Source organism: Mobula hypostoma, chromosome 29 (assembly GCF_963921235.1).
Source record: "Mobula hypostoma chromosome 29, sMobHyp1.1, whole genome shotgun sequence".
Lineage (NCBI taxonomy): Eukaryota > Metazoa > Chordata > Chondrichthyes > Myliobatiformes > Myliobatidae > Mobula > Mobula hypostoma.
In genome coordinates, this window is record NC_086125.1 from 4,086,746 (window position 1) to 4,109,525 (window position 22,780).

Sequence of the window (22,780 nt, forward strand, 5' to 3'; positions counted from 1 at the left end):
GGGGATTTTGGTCAACAACGGAGTTCAGTGAGAAGGGAATATCCAACAAGATTCTTCAATTTCATTTTCTTTCCTTTCTTTGGTTTCACTGGTTGTTAAGAGGGGTGGTGATGTCAGCCAGCAGAGTGGACTGCTCCTTCTGTGAGATCTGGGAGATCGGGGAAAATCCAAGTGTCCCTGATGACTATGTCTGCAAAGAGAGTGCCTCTCAGGCCGCACTAATTAGTTGGAAAGGCAACAGGACTTGCTGAGGAGCTCATAGGATGCAGAGAATGCGCTGGACAGGAGATTCAGGGAGGTGGTCACATCGAAGGTTCAGTCAGAAAAATGAGTGACCACGGGGAGAGGCAGGCCAGTAGTGCTGGATTCACCTGGGGCTGTTCTTCCTTCAAGTATTCCACCTTGGGATGCTGTTGGAACATAGAACAGTACAGCACAGGAACAGGCCCTTCAGATCACAATGAAGTGATGAACCGGCTAAAAAGTAAATCAAAAAATCCACAAGGAACTAACCCTTCCTACCTACCCTCAATGCACATATCCTTCCATCTTCCTCATATCATAGAAACATAGAAAATAGGTGCAGGAGTAGGCCATTCGGCCCTTCGAGCCTGCACCGCCATTCAGTACAATCATGGCTGATCATCCAACTCAGAACCCTGTACCTGCCTTCCCTCCATACCCCCTGATCCCTTTAGCCACAAGGGCCACATCTAACTCCACAAGGGCCATATCTAACTCATGTGCTTATCTAAACATCTCTTAAAAGCCTCCAATGTATTCGCCTCTACCACCATACTTTCAGACAGCACAGTCCAGGCATCCTCCACTCCCTGAGTAAAAAGATTGGAGGGGGATAACCTCTCAGGAGATAATGAGGCGCAATTCTCGGTTGATCAGCAGGGTACAGCAGAGTCTAGGTTTGCCATAGCAATAGGGGAGCTCCATAGTCAGTGGAACAGATAGGCGTTTCTGTGGCCACAAGTGAGATTCCAGGATAACGTGGTTCCAGAATTAATGATGCACCTCAGAGAGCTTGGGACATTCTGAAAGGGAGGGTGAGTGGCCAGAGGTTATTGCCCGTATTGGCACAAAGGACCTAGATAGGAACAATGAGAGTTAAAGAGTAAGACATCTATAGATTGATAGATAGATAGATACTTTATTAATCCAAAGGAAATTACAGAGTCACAGTAGCATTACAAGTGCACAGGTATAAATATTAGAATAGAACTAGATAGAATAAAAAATAAGTTACCAAAAACAATCTAGCAGGAGTGGATCTTCACTTCCCCAGCTGTAGGCTGACTCATTATAGAGCCTAATGGCTGAGGGTAAGAACGAACTCATATAGCGCTCTTTGCTGTAGTGCAGTTGTCTTAGTCTGTTAGTGAAAGTGCTCCTCTGTTCAGCCAAGGTGGCATGCAGAGGGTGAGAAACATTGTCCAGAATTGTCAGGATATTCCAGAGGGTCCTTTATTCTACCACAGTCTCCAGTGCATCCAGTTTGACGCCTATAACAGAACCACAATCAGAATCAGGTTTGTTATCACCGGCATGTGACGTGAAATTTGTTAACTTAGCAGCAGCAGTTCAATGCAATACGTAATCTAGCAGAGAGAGAAAAAAAAATAAAACATAATAGTAAATAAGCAAGTAACTCAATTACATATATTGAATAGATTTTTTTAAATGTGCAAAAGCAGAAATACTGTATGTTAAAAAAGTGAGGCCTTTTCCCAATCTTGTTTAATCTTAAATAAAGGACGCTTATCCCATTGTAAAAGTAAATTATAAATTCTTCCAATGGAACCCTTTATTGAAGGATTCATACTCATAATAGTATCTAACAGGTCAGCATCCAATATGTAAGGAAAATTACTTCAATACTTTTGTAAGAAATATCTAAGTTGGAGATATTGTAAAAAGTGTGAGTATGAAAGAAAATATTTATCAACTAATTGTTCAAAGGACGTCAGTCTACCTTCTTTAAATAAATCCAAAAAAGAATTAATACCTTTACTTTTCCAAAGTAAAAAAAATTGGATCACTCAAAGAAGGTTTTAAAAAGTAGTTTCGATAAATTAAACAAGATTGGGAAAAGGAACTTAATTTGACTCTTACGACAGAGGATTGGACACGAATTCTGAAGCTGGTTAACTCTTCTTCGATCTGTGCTAGTCATTCACTGATTCAATTTAAAATTGTACATCGTTACTATTTGACGAAGGAGAGACTGTCTAAAATATTCCCTAATGTTGATAGTTATTGTGATAGATGTAAAACTGAGACAGCTACAGTGACACACATGTTTTGGTCTTGCTCTATACTGGAACAGTTCTGGAAGTCAGTTTTTTCAACAATTTCTAAAGCACTTAAAATTAATTTACAACCTAACAAATTAACTGTGCTTTTTGGAATCATTCCTCAAAATATCCATGGTATTTCTGTGTCTGACCAATATGTTATTGCATTTGTTACATTGATAGCTAGGAGGGCCAGTTTGTTGAAGTGGAAGGATACAACGGCTCCCACTTTGTCACAATGGTTCTCTCAAGTGATGCTATGTCTTAGTTTGGAGAAAATTAGAAGTCGAACCTTTGAACCTATGTTTGATTTTGAGAAAAGATGGGATTCATTTGCTCGTTATTATCATTTGAGTTAATTGATGGATTCTCCATGATCTAATTGTAAATTTTTTTGGGTACTTTTTTTTTGCTAGCGGTTTAATGCTTATCTTTAGAAGCTTTATGTATGACGCATGGCTCTGGGGTTGAACACCTAATGGGATTTTTCTTTTTTCCCACTTTTCTTGCTTAGTAGGGTTTTTTTTTATCACAAAATTTTTTTCAATCTTTATATAATGTTTTTCTTTCTTGAGACATTGTAAGTGCTGTTTACTTTGATGTACTTGTGTATATTTTGGAAAAAAAAAGGATTTGAAAAGAAAAAAGTGAGGCAGTGTCCGAAGCTTCAATAATAATAATAAATAAAATAAAACATAATAATAAATAAACAGGTAACTCAATTACATACATTGAATAGATTTTTTTAAATGTGCAAAAACAGAAATACTGTATATTAAAAAAAGTGAGGTAGTGTCCAAAGCTTCAATGTTCATTTAGGAATCTGATAGTAGAGGGAAAGAAGCTATTCCTGAATCACCAGCCTTTCTTATCAGTTTATTGAGCCTGTTGGCATCACCCGTGTTGATGCCATTGCCCCAGCGTACCACCACCACCTCTGGCGATAACAGACTGGTAGAACATGTGAAGGAGAGGCCTGCATACTCCAGAGGACCTCAGTCTTCTCAGGAAGTAGAGGTGACTCTGGTCCTTCTTGTACACAGCCTGGTGTTGGTGCTCCCCTCAAGTCTGTCATCTAGGTGCACCATCTGTAACGTCAGGACTGTTCCCTGTGCCCTGCACTAGTGAGGCAAGGGAGAAGAAGATAGTGCAGTTAAGTGAGTGCTTCAGCAACTGATGCCCCTCAGGTACACGGATCATTGGGTTCTCTTCCAGATGAGGCCTGTACAAGAAGGACACAGAGCGCATCTAAACTAGAGCTCTCCTACTGCTACTCAGGAGGGCTTAGGCTAGGATGGCAGGGTATTAGAACCAGAGTAATCAGTCCAAAAGAGGAAGGACTGAGGAGAAGGTGGAGACAGATCAAGACTGAAAGAAAGGTCAGGCAGGTCCAGATTAATGAACACAGGGAGGCTGATGGGATGAGGTGTATTTATTTCGATGCAATGAATACTACAGGTAAGGCAGATGAGTTTAGAGCCTGCATTAGTGCATGGAACTATGATGTTGTAGCCATTCCTGAGATTTGTTTGAGGGAAGGGTAGGACTAATGGCGCAATGTTCCATTGTTTGGATATTTCAGATGTTCAACAGTCAAGGTACTTTTATTATCGAAGTATGTATGCAGTATGTCTAAGATTTGTCTTCTACAGATGGCCATGAAACAAAGAAAACCATAGATCCATTTAAAGAAAACCATGACCACCCCCCATTCGCAAAAAAACAAGTTGTGCAAATGGCAACAAGAATATCAAAGCCCAAACTCTAATCAACTCCCCCATGCAAAAAATACAAACAAATCTTGCAAACAATAACACAAAAGAACAGGCAAAAACATACAATATAAGACATAAAACTGAAAGAGTCCAAGTGAAGTAGAGTCCAATCCATAAATCGCATACAGAATATCAGTATCGTTCTCCAACAGCATCGAGGGAGAGAAACAAGCCATCCGAAGGCAGGGGCCTTCCCGCAGGAGCAGTGAGAAAGAGATTGTCACACACAGGCACAATTCAGACACAGTGAGCGAGGCAGGTAGACAGCGCTATACACTCGCTTGCCTTCCACACTCACTTTGCTGTTTCAATCTTCCTCGATGCTTTAATTGGTGAGAAATGGCCCTGCGCCCATCTCTAAGCTTGTAGGCCTGGATGCCACTCGCCTACTGGAATCTTCTTGGAGACAGCAAAACATCAGATTGCTTAATCAGTCTTCAAACTGTAGATCACGGGCTCTAACAGAGCCGGAAATGCATTTAAAATGAAAACAAGATGAAAAAACCTGAAAGGAACAGTTTCATGGACCATCTGAAGATGGAGGCCCAAACTAGCGTTGTCTGTTGGCGCCATCTTGACCGGATAGATGTGCAAGAGAAGGAGGTAAAAGAGGTGTGGGAGTTATGCCACTGACCGGAGAGAATGTCACTGACTGTTGTCTCCTGATGGGGAAGCTAAGGGTCCAGTTGCAGAAGGAGGTTCAGAGCGTTGGGTTTTGAAGCTTGTTGGTTATTTCTGATGGAACTACGGTGTTAAATGCTGAGCTGTAATTAATAAACAGCAACCTGACGTATATTTTGTTGTTGTCCAGGTGGTTCAAAGCCCAGTGGAGAGCCAGTGAGATCGCACCCACTGCAGATGTGCGCGGTAGGCAAATGCAGTGAGTCCAGATTTTTGCTTAGGCAGGAATTAACTCCAGCCTTGACCAACCTCTCGATGCACTTCATCACAGTAAGATATGTGAATAACCGGTGGAAGTCATTGAGACAGCTCACATTACTCTGCTTTGGTCCCAGTATGATTGATGCTCATATGAAGCAGATGGGGATCTCTGATTGCAGAGTGAGAAGCTGAAGGTGTCCTTGAACACGCCAGCTAGCTGGTCAGCACAGGTTTTCATTACCCAGGGAGATTACACCATCGGGGCCTGACACCATGTGATGGTTCTCCCTCTTGAGGGACGTTTTGATGTCGGCATCCAAGACAGAGATTTCAGGATTGCTAGCCGCAGTGAGGGTTTGCACAGGTGTAGTTTTATTCTCCCTCTCGAAGCATACATCAAGGAAGTTGAACTCATCACAGAGTGAAGCATCAGTGCCCTTTATGCTGTAAGGTTTCATCTTGTTAGAAGTAATGGCATACAAACCCTGCCACAGCTGTTGCGCGTCCAATTGTGTCGAACTTCGCAAGGAAATGTCTTTTTGCTCTCATGATGGCCTTCCATAGGCCATAACTGGACTTCTTGTAGGGTTCTGGATCACTGGCTTTAAATGCCACAGATCTAGCCCTCAGCCGACCGCAAATCACCTGGTCCGTCCAGGACTTCTAGTTTGGGAATGCCTAGTATGTCTTCGAAGGCACACACACACACCCATCCACACAGGTTTCAATGAGTTAGTGATGACCGTGACATATTTATTCAGATCCGAAGATGAATCACTGAGTATAACCCAGTCCACCAATTCAAAGCAGTCCTGTGATCACTCTCTATCTCCCTTGACCAGACCTTCATGGTGTTCACCACTGGCACTGGAATCCTTCGTTTTTCTGCCTATATGCTGAGAATAGAGGTACAGCCAAGTGATCAGACATGCCGAGATGCAAGAGTAGGATAACACAGTATGGCTGTGTAATAGTGATCAAGTGTGTTGTCTCCTCTGGTTCATGTTGGTAGTAGTTGGTCAGAGACTCCTTCAAGCTGACCTCGTTGAAATTCCCTGCAATAATTGGGAAAGTAGCAGGGTGCGCTGTCTCATAAGAGTTGCTCACAGTGCTTAGCTCCTCCCGTCCCAGCCTCACGTTAGCCATGTGAGGAATGTACATTCTGACCAGGATAGGGCAATGAACTCCCTCACAGAGAGATTAGACACTTGGCCGCCATATCAGGGAAGCAGATCTGAGACAGAACTGCCACATCTGTGTACTGTGAAGAGTTAATCATGAAGCAAGCACTGCCACCTCTGCCTTTACCTGATGCTGCTGTCCAGTCCATGCAGTCATCAGTGTAGCCCTTGGAATGGAGTGCTGAGGTCAACCACGTCTCTGTGAAACAGAGTACACAGCAGTCCCTGATGTCCCTCTGGTATTGTAATCTTGCTCTAAGGTCTTCAGTTTTCCAGAGACTATACATTAGTCTGGAGGATAGCAGAGAGGTGGTTTCTTAGGGTCCTATGTTTCAGTTTTAACTGCAGCCCTGTCTAACAGCCACATTTCCTGAGAAAATGCAGAGATCCCCTGAACTTCCAGCTGTGACACTGGCTCTCTGGGTGGTCAGTACTCCTGAACCTTCCAATTCTGCAACGTAAACAACTTGAGGTAATGTTGCTTACAGCATTGTCTGTGCTGCAGATTGCAGCTGTAGTAATCCTGAAGGGGAATACGTGGTGGAGAGGCGTTGCTCTGCTTAGAAGCCCATGACCAGTGGTGTTCCTCAGGGGTCAGTGCAGGGTCCTCGGCTGTTTGTGATATCTGCAAACAATTTGGATAAAAATGTAGCTGTACTCATCAGCCATTTTGCAGATGTCACGGAAGTTAGCAGAGTTGAGGGTAGTGAGGAAAGTTGTCAAAGGATTCAGCTGGATATAGAGCAGCTGAAAACTTGGGCAGAGAAATAGCAGATGGAGTTTAATCCAGACAAGTGGGAGATATTCACACTTTGAGAAGTCAAATGTTTGAGGAAAGCATACAGTAAATGGTAGGACCTTTAGAGCACTGAGTAATTATGTACGTCACTGAAAGTGGCGGCACAAGTAAACAAGCTGGTAAAGAAGACCTGCAAGATTCTTTCCTCTATCAGTGACGAGGACAATTGGGAAATCATAGTAAAGTTGTGTAAAATCTTGGTTAGGGCACATTCAGAATACTGTATGTACTTCTGGTCATCGCATTCTAGGAAAAATGTTGAGGCCTCAGACAGGATGTGAAAGAGGTTCACCAGGATGTTGCCTGGATTAGAGAGTATCAGCTATAAGGAGAGATCGGACAAACTTGGATTGTTTTTTTCTGAAGTGTCAGAGGCTGAGGGCAATTTGATAGAAATAGATACAATTATGAGAGGCATAGATAGAATTGATGATCTTCTTCCCAGGGTATAAACGTCAAATACTAGAGGTCACAGCTTTAAGCAGGAGGAGGAAAGATTAAAGGAGTTTTATGAGGCAAGTTTTTCCACAGTGTGTGGCAGGGGGTCTGGAAATGATGGAAGCAGACATTTAAAACTGGCACATAAACAGGGAGGCAATTGAGGGATAATGGCAATGTACAGGCAGAAGTGATTAGTTTAAATTGGCATTATGTTGGCGCATGGCCAAGTGGTTAAGGCATTTGTCCAGTGATTCAAAGTTCGCTGGTTCGAGACTTGGCTGAGGCAGCGTGTGTGTCCTTGAGCAAGGCACTTAACCACACATTGCTCTGCGACGACACTGGTGCCAAGCTGTATTGGCCCTAGTGTCCTTCCCTTGGACACGTCGGTGGCGTGGAGAGGGGAGACTTGCAGCATGGGCAACTGCTGGTCTTCCATACAACCTTGACCAGGCCTGCGCCCTGGAAACCTTCCAAGGCACAAATCCATGGTCTCATGAGACTAACGGATGCCTATTATGGTCAACACAGACACTATGGGCCAAAGAGCCTGATTCTATGTGGTTTCAACTGTTAGAAATGTCCCATGTTGTTACAGACATAAGCTTTATATACTCCATTTGAGCATGTGAACCCTAATTGCTACAGTTTAGTCACACTGTTGTTCATTTTTTATTAAAATAGACTTTATCCTAAGTGTGTTCTTTCTCATGAAGATACATACAATTTATGTTTCATGTAAGTTTTCCTTGAGAAAGAGATGTTTCCTATAGACCAGAGAAACAAAGTGCAGGTTGTTGCTCATCTGTGTTCAGTCCACAAGAGCGACAACAAGCTTCCCACTTTAATTCACCATCCCAATCCCACTCTGGCCTCTCTGTGGTCTTCTTTTCTGTTTCAGTAATGCTCAGCACCAGCCTGAGGAATGAACACCTTAACTCCTGTAGGGGCATGTTTTACCCTTCTGCATCCAGTATCAAAATTTACAATTTTAGGTAACTCATTTTCTCTCTCTCTGATTCAAAACTGGACAAAGCTGAGTGCAGGAGGGAGGAGGAGTAGTTCTGTGGCCTTACACCAGCTGATGATGTGAAATTCCATACCGTTTTATAGCATCACCTTTCTTTTTGAATGTGTACCACACCAACTCTCACATGAAAACCAAGGAATTTGTTTGGGTGGAACGCTGGGACAGATCATAGGACCACTGCTTCATAGCATTCCTGACCTCTGGTGCTGACTGTGTGGAGTTTTCACATTCCCCCTGCGACCAAATGAATTTCACACATTCATTCCCGTCTCTCCTCACTTCCCAAAGACATGTCGATCAGTCAGTTATTTGTAGACCATGTAAGAACCCCAGTAGGAGAGAGGTACAATCCGGGGGCAGTAGAAGGAAGTGTGAAATGATAGGTTGCAGGGAAAATTAGAGGGTGTACGGGATTTCTCTGTGACCTTGCTTGTCAGATAGGAATGCGAGTCAGTGTCGTTTACTCAAGGTTAGGAGTTACAGAGTGGTTGCGACACAGAAGGAAGCCGTTAAACTCTTCAAATCTTCGGAAGAGCGACGTGCAGGAATGCCGGAGGAACTCCGCAGATCAGGCAGCACCTGTCAAAAGGAATAAATAGTTGATGTCTCGAGCCAAGCCCCTTCATCAGGACTGGAAAGGAAGAGAGCAGAAGCCAGAATAAGAAGGTGGGGGGAGGGGAAAGAGTACAGTCCAGGCTGGCAAGAGATAGGTGAGACCAGGTGTGGGGGGGGTGCGGGGAAGTGAAGTGAGAAGCTGGGAGGAAATAGGTGAAAGAGGTAAAGGGTTGAAGAGGAAGGAATCTGATAAAGGAAGGGAGTGGACCATGGGAGAGAGGGAAGGAGGAGGGCCCCAGAGGGAGGTGATGAGCCAGTGAGAAGAGAAAAACGAAGAGTGGGGCCAAAAAGGCGACTGTGTTTATGACTCTTTGTAAGAAACCACTTAGTTTGACTGCTCCATTCTTTCCACATTGTCTTGCAAAATCTCTTAGATAATTATCCAGCTCGTTTTTGAACGGCAATTGAATCAGCTCCATTGCTACCCTTGGGTTTGCACTCCAGACCCTAACCACTAACTGGAAGATTTACTCTTCCTGTTTCTCCATCTACTCTGCCAATACTCTTCTCAACACTTCTACCAGGTCCGCTCACAATCTCATCTGCTTCAGGGAGAACAACCTTAATTTCTCCATTCTACCTACACAATTGCATCATAGTCTGATAGAGCAGTACAAATGCACACGAATGTAAGAAGCTGCAGAGAACAGTGGCCACAACCCAATACTTCATGGGCACATCACTCCCCACATGAGGTGTTATCTGCAGCATCTGTCATCAAAGGGCCCATCCTGGCCATGCCATCTTCTCACAGCTACCGTCAGGCAGGAGGTACAGGAACCTGAAGTTCCACATCGCCAACTTTAAGAATAGATACTTCCCTTCAACTATTTGGTTCTAGAACCAACCCCATTCATTACCTCAGCAAAGCAACACTACGACCACCTGGACCACCTTGCACTACGGTGGTTTTGTTTTCCGCCCTGTTCATGTATAATGTGTGTTCTCTTGTGAATGGTCCTCCTTATCTGATGCTCTGTGCCAGAGACGCTGCTGCAAGTAAGTTTTACATGTCAGCTCTGGGTACGTGTACTTTGTGCATATGACAACAAATAACGTTTGATAGCTGAAAGAAGATTTTTCTAAGGATAAATGTTAGCTTTATTTGTCACATGAACATTGAAGCATACATTGAAATGCGTCCTTTGCATCAACCTTCAGACTGAGGATGTGCTGGGAACAGCCCACAAAGTTTGCAACTTGGTACAAACATAACATATCCACAACTTATTATCCATAGCTCGAATGTATTTGGAATGTGGGAGGAAACCAGAGGAAACCCACACGGTTACAGGAGAATGTACGGACAGCAGCAGGAATTGAAAACAGAGGAGATCAAGTTAGTTAAGTGCAATTTTCCAATTACTACTGCTGTTAACCATTATGCTACCACACTGCCTGAAGTCTCTGATTCTGGAATTACTTTAGCAAATCTCTTCTCCTCTCTCTCCAAAGCTTTTGCATCTCTCCCACAGCCTGTACCCAGTTTCAGCAGTCTGCAGTTAATGCAAGAGGTCATTCGATGGGGTTAAGAAAGAGCTCAAGTGCTTCTCAGTGAGCTGGAATCAGCATGGGGCCAATAAAGCGAAAAGAGGTATAAGCAGAGTGGCCATTTTTGGAGTGGGGTAGTGTTAGAGTGGTCTGGCTTTGGCTTAACACACTTGAGCAAGTATGGTCAGAGGTTCTAAGTAAGTTTCTAGTAAGTTCCTTTTCTGTTAGAAGTAGTTATGTTCTTTGTGTGAGATGTGGGAATGCTGGGGGATCTCCAGTCTCACTGATGACTACTTTGTACATCTACATGCAGTGTTTGGAGCTGCAGCTCTTAGGGCTACAGGGAGGTAATCGCACCAAGTTGCAGGAAGCAGGTAACTGGGTGACTGTTAGGGGAGGGAAAGGGAATAGGCAGTCAGTGCAGAGTACCCCTGTGGCTGTTCTCCTCAATAATAAGTATAGCACTTTGGACACTGTTGGGGTGTAGGATGTGGGGCTGAGCTACCAGTAGGAAGCCACAGTGACCGGCTCGTTGGGACTGAGTCTGGCTCTATTGCTCAGTAGGGAAGGGGGAAGAAGAGGAGTGCAGGAGGGATAGGGGATTCCATAAATAGAAGAGAAGACAGCAGATTCTATGGATGTGAAAGAGACAATCCATTGATATGTTGTCTCCCAGGTGCCAGGTTCAGAGGTGTCTAGGATCAGGTCCACAGCATTCTAAAGGGAGAGAGTTAACAGCCAGAAGGCATGGTACATACTGGCACCAATGACATAGGCAGGACCAGGGAGGAGGTCCTGAAGACTGAATTAAGCGAGTTAGGCATAAAGCTGAAAATTAGAACCTCCTGAGTAGTAATCCCTTGAGCCACATACCAGTACGAGTAAGAATAGGATGAATTGGCAGATTAATGTGTAGCTAAGGAATTGGTTCGGGGGGCAGGGTTTCAGATTTCTGGATCATTGGGATCTTTTCTGGGGAAGGTAGGACCTGTGCAAATAGGATGAGTTACAACTGAACTGGAGGGGGATCAATATCCTTTCTGGTAGGTTTTCTAGAGCTGTTGGAGAGGGCTTAAACTGATTTGGCAGGGTGATGGGAACTGTAGTGATAGGGCTGAAGATGAGGCTGCTGGTATTCAACTAGAAACAGTGTGTAGTGAGATTGTGGGGATGGACAGGCAGATGATTGGGTAAAATTACAGTCAGTGGGATGAGTTTAAGTAGAACAGGGGCAAAAATAAAAAAGGGTGATGAATAAAGGACTGAAGGTGTTATAGTTGAATGCACACAGTTTACAGAATAAGGTAGATGATCTTGTAGCACAGTTAGAGATTGGCAGGTATGACACTGTGGGCATCTGACTCGTGGCTGAAAGAAGATCATAGGTAGGAGATTAACTTCCAAGGAAACACACTGTATTGAAAGGACAGGCAAGTAGACAAAAGGGGTGGGGTGGCTCTGGTTGTTGATAAAAAAAATCAAATCTTTAAAAGAGGTGACATAGAATCAGAAGATGTAGAATCCTTGTGAGTAGAGTTATGAAACTGCATGGGTAAAAAGATCCTGATGGGAGATATATACAGGCCTCCAAACAATAAACACACAAAATTTTGCAGATGCTGGAAATCCAAGACAACACACACAAAATGCTGGAGGAACTCAGCAGGTCAGGCAATATCTATGGAAATGAATAGATAGTTGATGTATTGGGCCGTGACCCTTCTTCGGTACTGAGAAGGAAGGGGGTAGATGCCAGAATAAAAAGGTGAGAGGAGGGGAAGGAGGCTAGCCGGAAAGTGATAGGTGAGGCCAAGTAGGTGGGAAAGATCAAGGGCTGGACAAGAAGGAATCTGAGAGCAGAGGAAAGTGGACTATAAGAAAAAGAGAAGTAGGAGATGACCCAGGGGGAAGTAATAAGCAGGTGAGAAAAGACAGAAGGTCAGAGTGGGCAGTAAAGGAGTGGGGGGGAGGAATTTGTTTACCAGAAGGAGAAATCCATGTTCATGCCATCAGGTTGGAGGCTATCCAGATGGAATATTAGGTGTTGCTCCTCCACTATGAGGGTGGCCTCATTGTGGCACAAGGGGAGGCTATGGAGCTATGGGGAAGAATGGGAATGGGAATTGGAATTAAAATGCTTGGCCAATAGGATGTCCCACTTGTGGCAGATAGAGCAGATGTGCTCAACGAAGCGGACACAATAGATAACCCCAGCTGATTTACAGATGACATGTTGCCTCATCTAGAAGGACTGCCTGGGGCCTTGAACGGAGGTGAAGGAGGAGCTGAATGGGAACTTGCAGGGAAGGAGATTAGAGGTAAGGAGCGACTGGACAAGGGAATCATGAGGGGAGTAAACCCTGCTGAAAGCAGAGGTGGGGGGGGGTCAGTAAAGATATGTTTAGTGGTAGGATCCCTTTGGAGATAGCTGAAGTTGTGGAGGATAATATGTTGGATACGGAAGTTCATAGGGTGGTAGGTAAGGCAGCCAGAAGTTGGGGTGAGTGCGGATGAGGGCAGTATAAATAGTGGAGGGAGGGAAATCCCATTCTTTAAAGAAGGAGGACATCAGTGGAAAGCCACATCCTGAAAACGGATATGACAGAGGCGAATAAACTGAGAAAAGGGAATAGCATTTCTACAGGAGACAGGGTGGGAAGAGGTATAGTTCAGTGGTTCAATGGTTACAGTTACTAGCAGGGAATGTATACAATAAACAACCTGAAGTTCTTTCTCTCCCCAAACACGTTCGAAACAGAAGAAAAACTCTAAAGAATGAATAACAGAAAAAACATGAAGTCCCCATGGGCATCAGTAGTGGCCAGGACATGAGCTACTAATTATAATAGGACATAGAAAAAGCATGAAAAATGGGCAAATGTTGTGATAATCATGGGGCATTTCAATATGCATGTAGATTGGAAAAATCAGGTTGGTGCTGGATCCCAAGAGGGGAACTTTGTAGAATTCAATTCAGTTCAAGTCAATTGAATAGCGGAATGTCTATGAGTTTGCTTTTTAGAGCAGCTTGTGGTGAAGTCCACTAGAGGAATGGCAATTCTGGATAGGGTGTTTTGTAATGATCCAGATTTGACTAAGGAGCTTAAGGTAAAGGAACTCTTAGGAGACAGTCATCATAATGATAGAATTCACCCTAGAGTTTGAGAAGGAGAGGGTAAAATTGGATATGTCAATATTACATTGGAGTAAAGGGAATTACAGAGGCATGTGAGAGGAGCTGGCCAAAGTTGATCAGAACAGGACACTAGCAAGGAAGACGGCAGAGCAGCCATGGCTGGTACTTCTGAGGGAAATTCAGAAGATGCAGGATAAATACATCCCAAAGATAAAGAAGTATTCTAAAGGGGGGAGCTTTTTAAAAACAACAGAAGGCAGCCAAAAAAGCCATACAGAGTGTATAGATGAAATATGAAGGTAAGCTACCCAATCATATATAAGAGGATACAAGATACAAGATGTGTTTTCAGCTATATAAAGAGTAAAAGAGAGACAAGAGTGGATATTACACCACTGGAAAATGATGCTGGAGAGGTACTAATGGGGGAAAAGAGATAGCGGACACACTTACTAAGTACCTTGTGTCAGTCTTCACTGTGGAAGACATCAGCAGAATTCTAAAAATGAGAGTGTCAGGGGTCAAAAATGAGTCTAGCTGCTATTACTACGGAGCAGTGCTTGGGGAGATGAAAAGTCTGAAGGTAGAAAAGTCACCCTGGGCCAAATGCACTACATCCAAGGTTCTGAAAGAAATAGCTGATGGAATTGAAGAGGCATTGTAATGGTCTTTCAAGAGTCATTTGACTCTGGAATGGTTCGGAAGGAGTGGAAAATTGCAAATGTCACTCCACTCTTTAAGAAAGGAGGGAGGCAGAAAGAAAGGAAATGATAGGCCAGTTAGCCTGACTTCATTGGTGGGAAAAATAGTGGAATATATTCACAAACAGAAAATCTGAAGATGCTGGAAATCCAAGCAATGCACTGGAAAAGAGTGAACAGTCGACCTTTCAGGCGAAGACCCTTCATCAGGGCTCAGGAAGGGTATCAGCCTGAAACATTGACTGATAACATTTTTCAATAGATGCTGCCTGGCCTGCTGAGTTCCTCCAGCACTTTGTGTATTTTGTTAGAATTTATTGCTGAGGATGACGTTTCAGGGTACTTGCAGGCACATGATAAAACAGGCTAAAGTCAGCATAACTTCCTTAAGGGGAAATCATGCCTGACAAATCTGTTGGAAATCTTTGAGGAAATAACAGGCAGGGTAGAGAAAGCTGGATGTTGTTTACTTGGATTTCAGAAGGCTTTTGGCAAAGTACTGCAGAATGAGGCTGCTAAACAAGGTAAAAGCCCATGTTATTAAAGGAAAGATTCTAGCATCAATAGAAGATTGGATGACTGGCAGGAAACAGGATAAAGGGGGCTACCAGTGACTAGCTGTGTGTCACAAGAGTCAATGTTGGGACCCATCAGTCAATGTTTTGGGCCGAGACCCTTCATCAGGACTGAAGAGGGAGGGGGCAGAGGCCCTATAAAGAAGGTGGGGAGAGGGTGGGAAGGAGAAGGCTGGTAGGTTCCAGGTGAAAAACCAGTAAGGGGAAAGATAAAGGGGTGGGGAAGGGGAGGCAGGGAGGGGATAGGCAGGAAAGGTGAAGAAGGAATAGGGGAAAACACAATGGGTAGTAGAAGGAGGCGGAACCATGAGGGAGGTGATAGGCAGCTGGGGGAGGGGCAGAGTGAAATAGGGATAGGGGAAGGGAGGGGAAAGGGATTACCGGAAGTTGGAAAATTCTATGTTCATACCAAGGGGCTGGAGACTACCTAGACGGTATATGAGATGTTGCTCCTCCAACCTGAGTTTAGCCTCATCATGGCAATAGAGGAGGCCATGTATGGACATATCTGAATGGGAATGGGAATGGGAAGCAGAGTTGAAGTGGGTGGCTACCGGGAGTTCCTGTCTGTTATGGCGGACAGAGCAGAGGTGCTCAACGAAGCGGTCCCCCAATCTACGTCGGGTTTCACCGATGTAGAGGAGGCCGCACCGGGAGCACGGGATGCAATAGATGACCCCTACAGACTACACTTACACCTGTCCCTACACCTCCTCTCTTGCCACCATTCAGGGCCCCAAACAGTCCTTCCTGGTGAGGAAACATTTCACTTGTGAGTCTGTTGGGGTCATCTATTGCATTCGGTGCTCCCAGTGCAGCCTCCTCTACATCGGTGAGACCCGACGCAGATTGGGGGACCGCTTCATCGAGCACCTCCGCTCCGTCTACCACAATAGGCAGGATCTCCAAGTAGCCACCCACTTCAACTCTGCTTCCCACTCCCATTCAGATATGTCCATACATGGCCTCCTCTACTGCCATGATGAGGCTAAACTCAGGTTGGAAGAGCAACACCTCATATACCGTCTAGGTAGTCTCCAGCCCCTTGGTATGAACATAGAATTCTCCAACTTCTGGTAATTCCCTTCCCCTATCCCTATTTCACTCTGCCCCCTCCCCCAGCTGCCAATCACCTCCCTCTTGGTTCCGCCTCCTTCTACTACCCATTGTGTTTTCCCCTATTCCTTCTTCACCTTTCCCGCCTAGCACCTCCCTGCCTCCCCTCCCCCACCCCTTTATCTTTCCCCTTACTGGTTTTTTACCTGGAACCTACCAGCCTTCTCCTTCCCACCCTCCCCCCACCTTCTTTATAGGGCCTCTGCCCCTTCCCTCCTCAGTCCTGACGAAGGGTTCTGGCCAGAAACATCGACTGATCGTTTCCACAGATGCTGCCCGACCTGCTGAGTTCCTCCAGTGTGTTGTGAGTGTTGCTTTGACCCCAGCATCTACAGGTTATTTTGTGTTTAGTGTTGGGACCGCTTCTTTCCACATTAAATGTCAATGATTTGAATGAAGGAGTTGATGGCTTTGTGGCCAAGTTTGTAAACGATATGAAAGTAAGTGGGGAAATGAAGGCAGTGTTGAGAAAGTAGGATGTCTGCCGAAGAACGTAGGTTAAGAGAATGTGCAAAGAAGTGGCAGGTGGAATGCAGTGTTGGGAAGCAGCAGGAAGAATAAACTGTTTTCTAAACAGATAGAAATTACAAAAATAAGAGATGCAAAGGGACTTGGGAGTCCTCCTGCAGGATTCCCTGAAGGTTAACGGGGAGGTTGAGTCGGTGGTAAGGAAGACACATGCAATCTTATCACTCATTTTGAGATAAGTAGAATACAAGAGCAACAACATGATGCTGAAGCTTTATAAGGCATTGGTCAGACTGCATTTGGAATATTGTAAGCAATTTGGGCCCCTTATAAGAAAAAACATGCTGACATGAGAGAGAGTCTAGAGGAGGTTCATGAGAATCATCCTAGCAATGTAAGGGTTAATGCATGAGAAGTGTTTGATGGCTCTGGGCCTGTACTCGCTGGATTTGAGAAGACTGAAGGCTGATCTCACTGAAACCGATCGAATCTTGAAAAGCCAAGATAGCATGGATGTGGAGAGAATCTTTCCTATATTTGGGGAGTCTGGGACCTGAGGGTACAGCCTCGTAACTGAGGGAAATCCATCTAGACAGAGTTGAGGAGAATTTTCTTTAGCCAGAAGGAGGTGAATGTGTGGAATTCATTGCCACAGGCAACAGTTCAGGCCAAGTCATTGGGTATCTATAAGCCAGAAGCTGAAAGGTTACAGGGAGAAGGAGGGGAATGGAGTTGAGAGGGATAGTAAATCAGCCATGATGAAATGGCACAGAAGACTCAATGGGCTGAATAGCCTAATTCTGCTCCTATGCCTTATGGTCTAACAGAGCAGCAGATAAGACAATGTTATGAAATTTTGAACGGAAACCTGAGAGGACTGGATAATTTGCAAGAGATTGATACACTTGTGAAATCTTCTGGCTTTATATGATTATGTAACCTGTTTTTTTCCTGTTGCTTCTTGAGAAATTGAGCAATGTTACAGATCATCAGCTACTAATGTTATTGTAAGAGAGTCCAAAAAAGAACTTGGTACAAGGCGAGAGGGAACCATTCACAATGATTGTGACTGCTCTTTGGGTTTACGCATATTTTCATTTTGTAGGTTTTATCCGGTTCCTTTGTGAAAGTTCCTGTTGAAACTCTTTCTGTCCTTTCAATCACTTAATTTTAGGTCACAACAGCTCAGAATATTCTTTGCAACGCACACAAAATGTCAGAGGAATTCAGCAGATCAGGCAGCATCTATAGAAAAGAGTAAACAGTCGATGTTTCGGGCCAAGACCCTTCAGCAGGACTGGGAAGGAAGAGGGGAGATACCTCAATAAAATGTTGAGGGGAGGGGAAAGAGGCTAGCTGGAAGGTGATAGGTTAATACAGGTGGGTGGGAAAGGTCAGGGGCTGGAGAAGAAAGAATCTGATAGGAGAGGAGAGTGGACAATGGGTGAGATGGAAGGAGAAGGTGACCCGGGGGAAGTGATGAGCAGGTGAGACGAACTGAAAGGTTAGAGTGGGGAATAGAGGAAGGAAGGGCGGTGAATTTGTTTACCAGAAGGAGAAATTGATATTTATACCATCAAGTTGAAGGGTACCCTGACATATATAAGTTGTTGCTCCTCCAGCCTGAGCGTGGCCTCTTCTTGGCACAAGAGGAGGCCATGGATTGACAGGTCAGAACAGGAATGGGAATCAGAATTAAACTGTTTGGCCACCAGGAAGTCCTGCTTGTGGTGGATGGTGCAGAGCTGCTCGATAAAGTAGTTCCCCAATTTACAACGAGTCTCACCAATGTAGAGGAAACATAGAAACATAGAAAACCAACAGCACAATACAGGCCCTTTGGCCCGCAAAGCTTAGAAATTACCCAGGGTTACCCATAGCCCTCTATTTTTCTGAGCTCCATGTACCTGTCCAGGAGTCTCTTAAAAGACCCTATCGTATCCACCTCCACCACCGTTGACAGCAGCCCATTCCACGCACTCACCACTCTCTGCGTAAAAAACTAAACTCTGACATCTCCTCTGTACCTACCTCTAGGCACCTTAAAACTGTGCCCTCTCATACAAACCATTTCAGCCCTGGGAAAAAGCCTCTGACTATCCACATGATCAATGCCTCTCATCATCTTATACACCTCTATCAGGTCACCTCTCATCCTCCATCGCTCCAAGGAGAAAAGACCGAGTTCACATGACCTATTCTCAAAGGGAATGCTCCCCAATCCAGGCAACATCCTTGTAAATCTCCTCTGCACCCTTTCTATGGTTTTCACATCTTTCCTGCAGTGAGGCGACCAGAATTGAGCACAGTACTCCAAGTGAGGTCTGACCAGGGTCCTATAGAGCTGCAACATTACCTCTCGGCTCTTAAACTCAATCCCATGGTTGATGGAGGCCAATACACCGTATGCCTTCTTAACCACAGAGTCAACCTGTGCAGCAGCTTTGAGTGTCCTGTGGACTCGGACCCCAAGATCCCTCTGATCCTCCACACTACCAAGAGTCTTACCATTAATACCATATTCTGCCATCATATTTGAACTATCGAAATGAACCACCTCACACTTATTTGGGTTGAACTTCATCTGCCATTTCTCAGCCCAGTTTTGCATCCTATCAATGTCCCACTGTAACCTCTGACAGCCCTCCACACTATCCACAACACCCCCAACCTTTGTGTCATCAGCAAATTTACTAACCCATCCCTCCACTTCCTCATCCAGGTCATTTATAAAAATCACGAAGAGTAGGGGTCCCAGAACAGATCCTTGAGGCACACCACTGGTCACCAACCTCCATGCAGAATATGACCCATCAACGAATACTCTTTGCCTTCTGTGGGCAAGCCAGTTCTGGATTCTCAAAGCAATGTCCCCTTGGATCCCATGCCTCCTTACTTTCTCAATAAGCCCGGCATGGGGTACTTTATCAAATGCCTTGCTGAAATCCATACACACTACATCTACTGCTCTTCCTTCACCAATGTCTTTAGTCACATCCCCAAAATATTCAATCAGGCTCGTAAGGCACAACCTGCCTTTGACAATGCCATGCTGAATATTCCTAATCATATTATGCCTCTCCAAATGTTCATAAATCCTGCCTCTCAGAATCTTCTTCACCAACATACCAACCACTGAAGTAAGACTCACTAGTCTGTAATTTCCTGGGCTATCTCTACTCCCTTTCTTGAATACTGGAACAATATCCGCAACCATCCAATCCTCCGGAACCTCTCCCGTCCCCATTGATGATGCAAAGATCATTGCCAGAGGCTCAGCAATCTCCTCCCTCACCTCTCACAGTAGCCTGGGGTACATCTCATCTGGTCCCAGTGACTTATCCAACTTGATGCTATCCAAAAGCTCCTGCACATCCTCTTTCTTAATATATACATGCTCAAGCTTTTCAGTCCGCCATAAATCATTCCCACAATCGCCAAGATCCTTTTCCATATTGAATAGTGAAGCTAAGTATTCATTAAGTATCCCTGCTATCTCCTCCGGTTCCATACACACTTTTCCACTGTCACATTTGATTCGTCCTATTCTCTCGCATCTTATCCTCTTGCTCTTCACATACTTGTAAAATGTCTTGGGGTTTTCCTTAAGCCTGTCCGCCAAGGCCTTCTCATGGCCCCTTCTGGCGCTCCTAAATTCTTTCTTAAGCTCCTTCTTGCTAGCCTTATAATCTTCTAGATCTCTATCACTACCTACTTTTTGAACCTTTCGTAAGCTTTGCTTTTCGTCGTGACTAGATTTTCAACAGCCTTTGTACACCATGGTTCCTGTACCCTACCATCCTTTCCCTGTCTTATTGGAATGTACCTATGCAGAACTCCACACAAATATCCCCTGAATATTTGCCACATTTCTTCCCTACATTTCCCTGAGAGATCTCTTTCCAATTTATGCTTCCAAGTTCCTGCCTGATAGACTCATATTTCCCCTTACTCCAATTAAACACTTTCCTAACTTGTCTGTTCCTATCCCTCTTCAAAGCTATGGTAAAGGAGATAGAATTGTGATCACTATCTCCAAAATGCTCTCCCACTGAGAGACCTGACACCTGACCAGGTTCATTTCCCAATACCAGATCAAGTACAACCTCTCCTCTTGTAGGTTTATCTACATATTGTGTGAAGAAACCTTCCTGAGCACACCTAATAAACTCCACCCCATCTAAACCCCTCACTCTAGAAACTATATAGAAACATAGAAAATCCATCTCATTTGAATCCCTCACTCTAGGGGCATGCCAATTGATATTTGGGAAATTAAAATCTCCCACCACGACAACCCTGCTATTATTACACCTTTCCAGAATCTGTCTCCCTATCTGCTCCTCGATGTTCCTGTTACTATGGGGTGGTCTATAAAAAACACCCAGTAGAGTTATTGACCCTATTCTATTCCTAACTTCCACCCATAGAGACATCGTAGACAATCCCTTCATGACTTCCTCCTTTTCTGCATCTGTGACACTATCTCTGATCAACAGTGCCTTGCCCCCACCTCTTTTGCCCTCCTCCCTGTCCTTTCTGAAACATCTAAAGCCTAACACTCAAAGTAACCATTCCTGCCCCTGAGCCATCCAAGTCTCTGTAATGGCCACAACATCATAGCTCCAAGTACTGATCCACGCTCTAATCTCCATTGGCCTGAGCGCATCCCTTCTCTATCACCTGCCTATCCTTCCACTCACACTATCTCCAAGCTTTCTCTGTTTGTGGGCCAACCGCCTCTCCCTCCATCTCTTCAATGCGGTTCCCACCCCCCAGCCATTCTAGTTTAAACTCTCCCCAATAGCCTTTGCAAACCTCCCCGCCACACCTTTTACCAATTAACCTCAAACTGAATTTTTACCACCAAAATTGCTCCGTTCTCAATTCCCCACTGACAGAACAATTCCCAACACTACCCCGCCTCCCCATTTACTAGATCTGCCATGAGTTCTGCAAGCATGTGCACCTGTATTTGCCCATTGTTGTCTTATTTAGCCCCTGTGCTTTCTGTTTAACCTTGTCAAACTTATGTTGACTGGCACGGGTTTTCCACACACTTTGATTATTTAATGCGGACTCCCATTTAGTGCTTATCGCAGTGTCCTTGTGTTTTGAGAATGATTCATCTCGCGGTGTTGCTTGGTCAAGCCCCTGATGCTCTGTTGGAATTCCTTTGAATAAACTATCGTTTCTGTCTCTAAGTAAGAGTCATTTATTCCTCCACACCTGGGTTCAGCCATTTGTCAGCACACACTGTGACAGGATAGTTAGAACATTACAGCACAATACAGGCTCTTCTGCCCATCATTTTGTGCTGGTCTTTTAACCTAATGTACCATCAATCTAACCCATCCCTCCTACATAGCCCCCCATTCTTGTCATCTACGTGGCCATCTAAGAGTTTCTTAAATGCGCCTAAAGTATCTGCTTCCACCACCAGACTTGACAGGGTCTTCCACGCACTCACCCATCTCTGTGTGAAAAAACCTACCCCTGACATCCCCCCCTATACTTTCCTTCAATCATCTTAAAATCATGTCCCCTTGTATTAGTCAATTCTGCTCTGGGATAAAGTCTCTGGCTATCCACCTTATTTATACTTCTTATCATCTTGTACACCTCTATCAAGTGATCTCTCATCCTCCTTCACTCCAAAGAAAAAAAGCCCTCACTCACTCAACCTATCTTCATAAGTCATGCATTCTAGTCTGGGTAGGATCCTGGTAATTCTCCTCTGCACCCTCTCTAAAGCTTCCACAGCCTACCAATAATGAGGTAACCATAAATGAACACAATATTCCAAGTGTGATCTAACCAGGGTTCTATTGAGCTGCAACTTTACCTCATGGCTAATTACTTAATTACCTCAACATTACCTAATGAAGGCCAAATCTCCATTTACTGGACTCCCCTCCCCTAACACTTCATCTACTGACACACAAAATGCCGGAGGAATTCAGCAAACCAGCAGCAACTATAGAGAAGAGTAAATAGCCAATGTCTCGGGCCAAGATTCTTCATCAGGACTCTCTTCTCTCTCATTTCATTTACTGAATTACTTCCCAACTTTACAATGAGGTAATGGAAAATGTCTATCTTTACTACACTGACCATTTTCTTGGGAATTCAAACAGCTTGATCAAACCTTTTCTGGCACAAGCCAAGTTTCTCCAGTCCCCACCGAACTGAAGCTTTGTTCTAGTGACTTTCCTCCATATTGCTTTCCAAGGGGTTGATATCCTTTTAAAGTGGGATGTCAGGGGC

At 44.4% G+C, this 22,780-nt stretch overlaps 1 long non-coding RNA gene across 1 annotated transcript in view; it reads right to left on the minus strand.

The window, feature by feature from the left end:
* Nucleotides 1–1,199: 1,199 nt before the first annotated feature.
* The window catches only part of LOC134339360 (uncharacterized), an 80,778-nt gene continuing 59,197 nt past the window's right edge, over nucleotides 1,200–22,780 (minus strand). The window contains exon 3 of the long non-coding RNA XR_010016382.1: nucleotides 1,200–1,514. This is a non-coding gene — a long non-coding RNA (uncharacterized LOC134339360). The remainder of the gene's footprint in view (nucleotides 1,515–22,780) is intronic.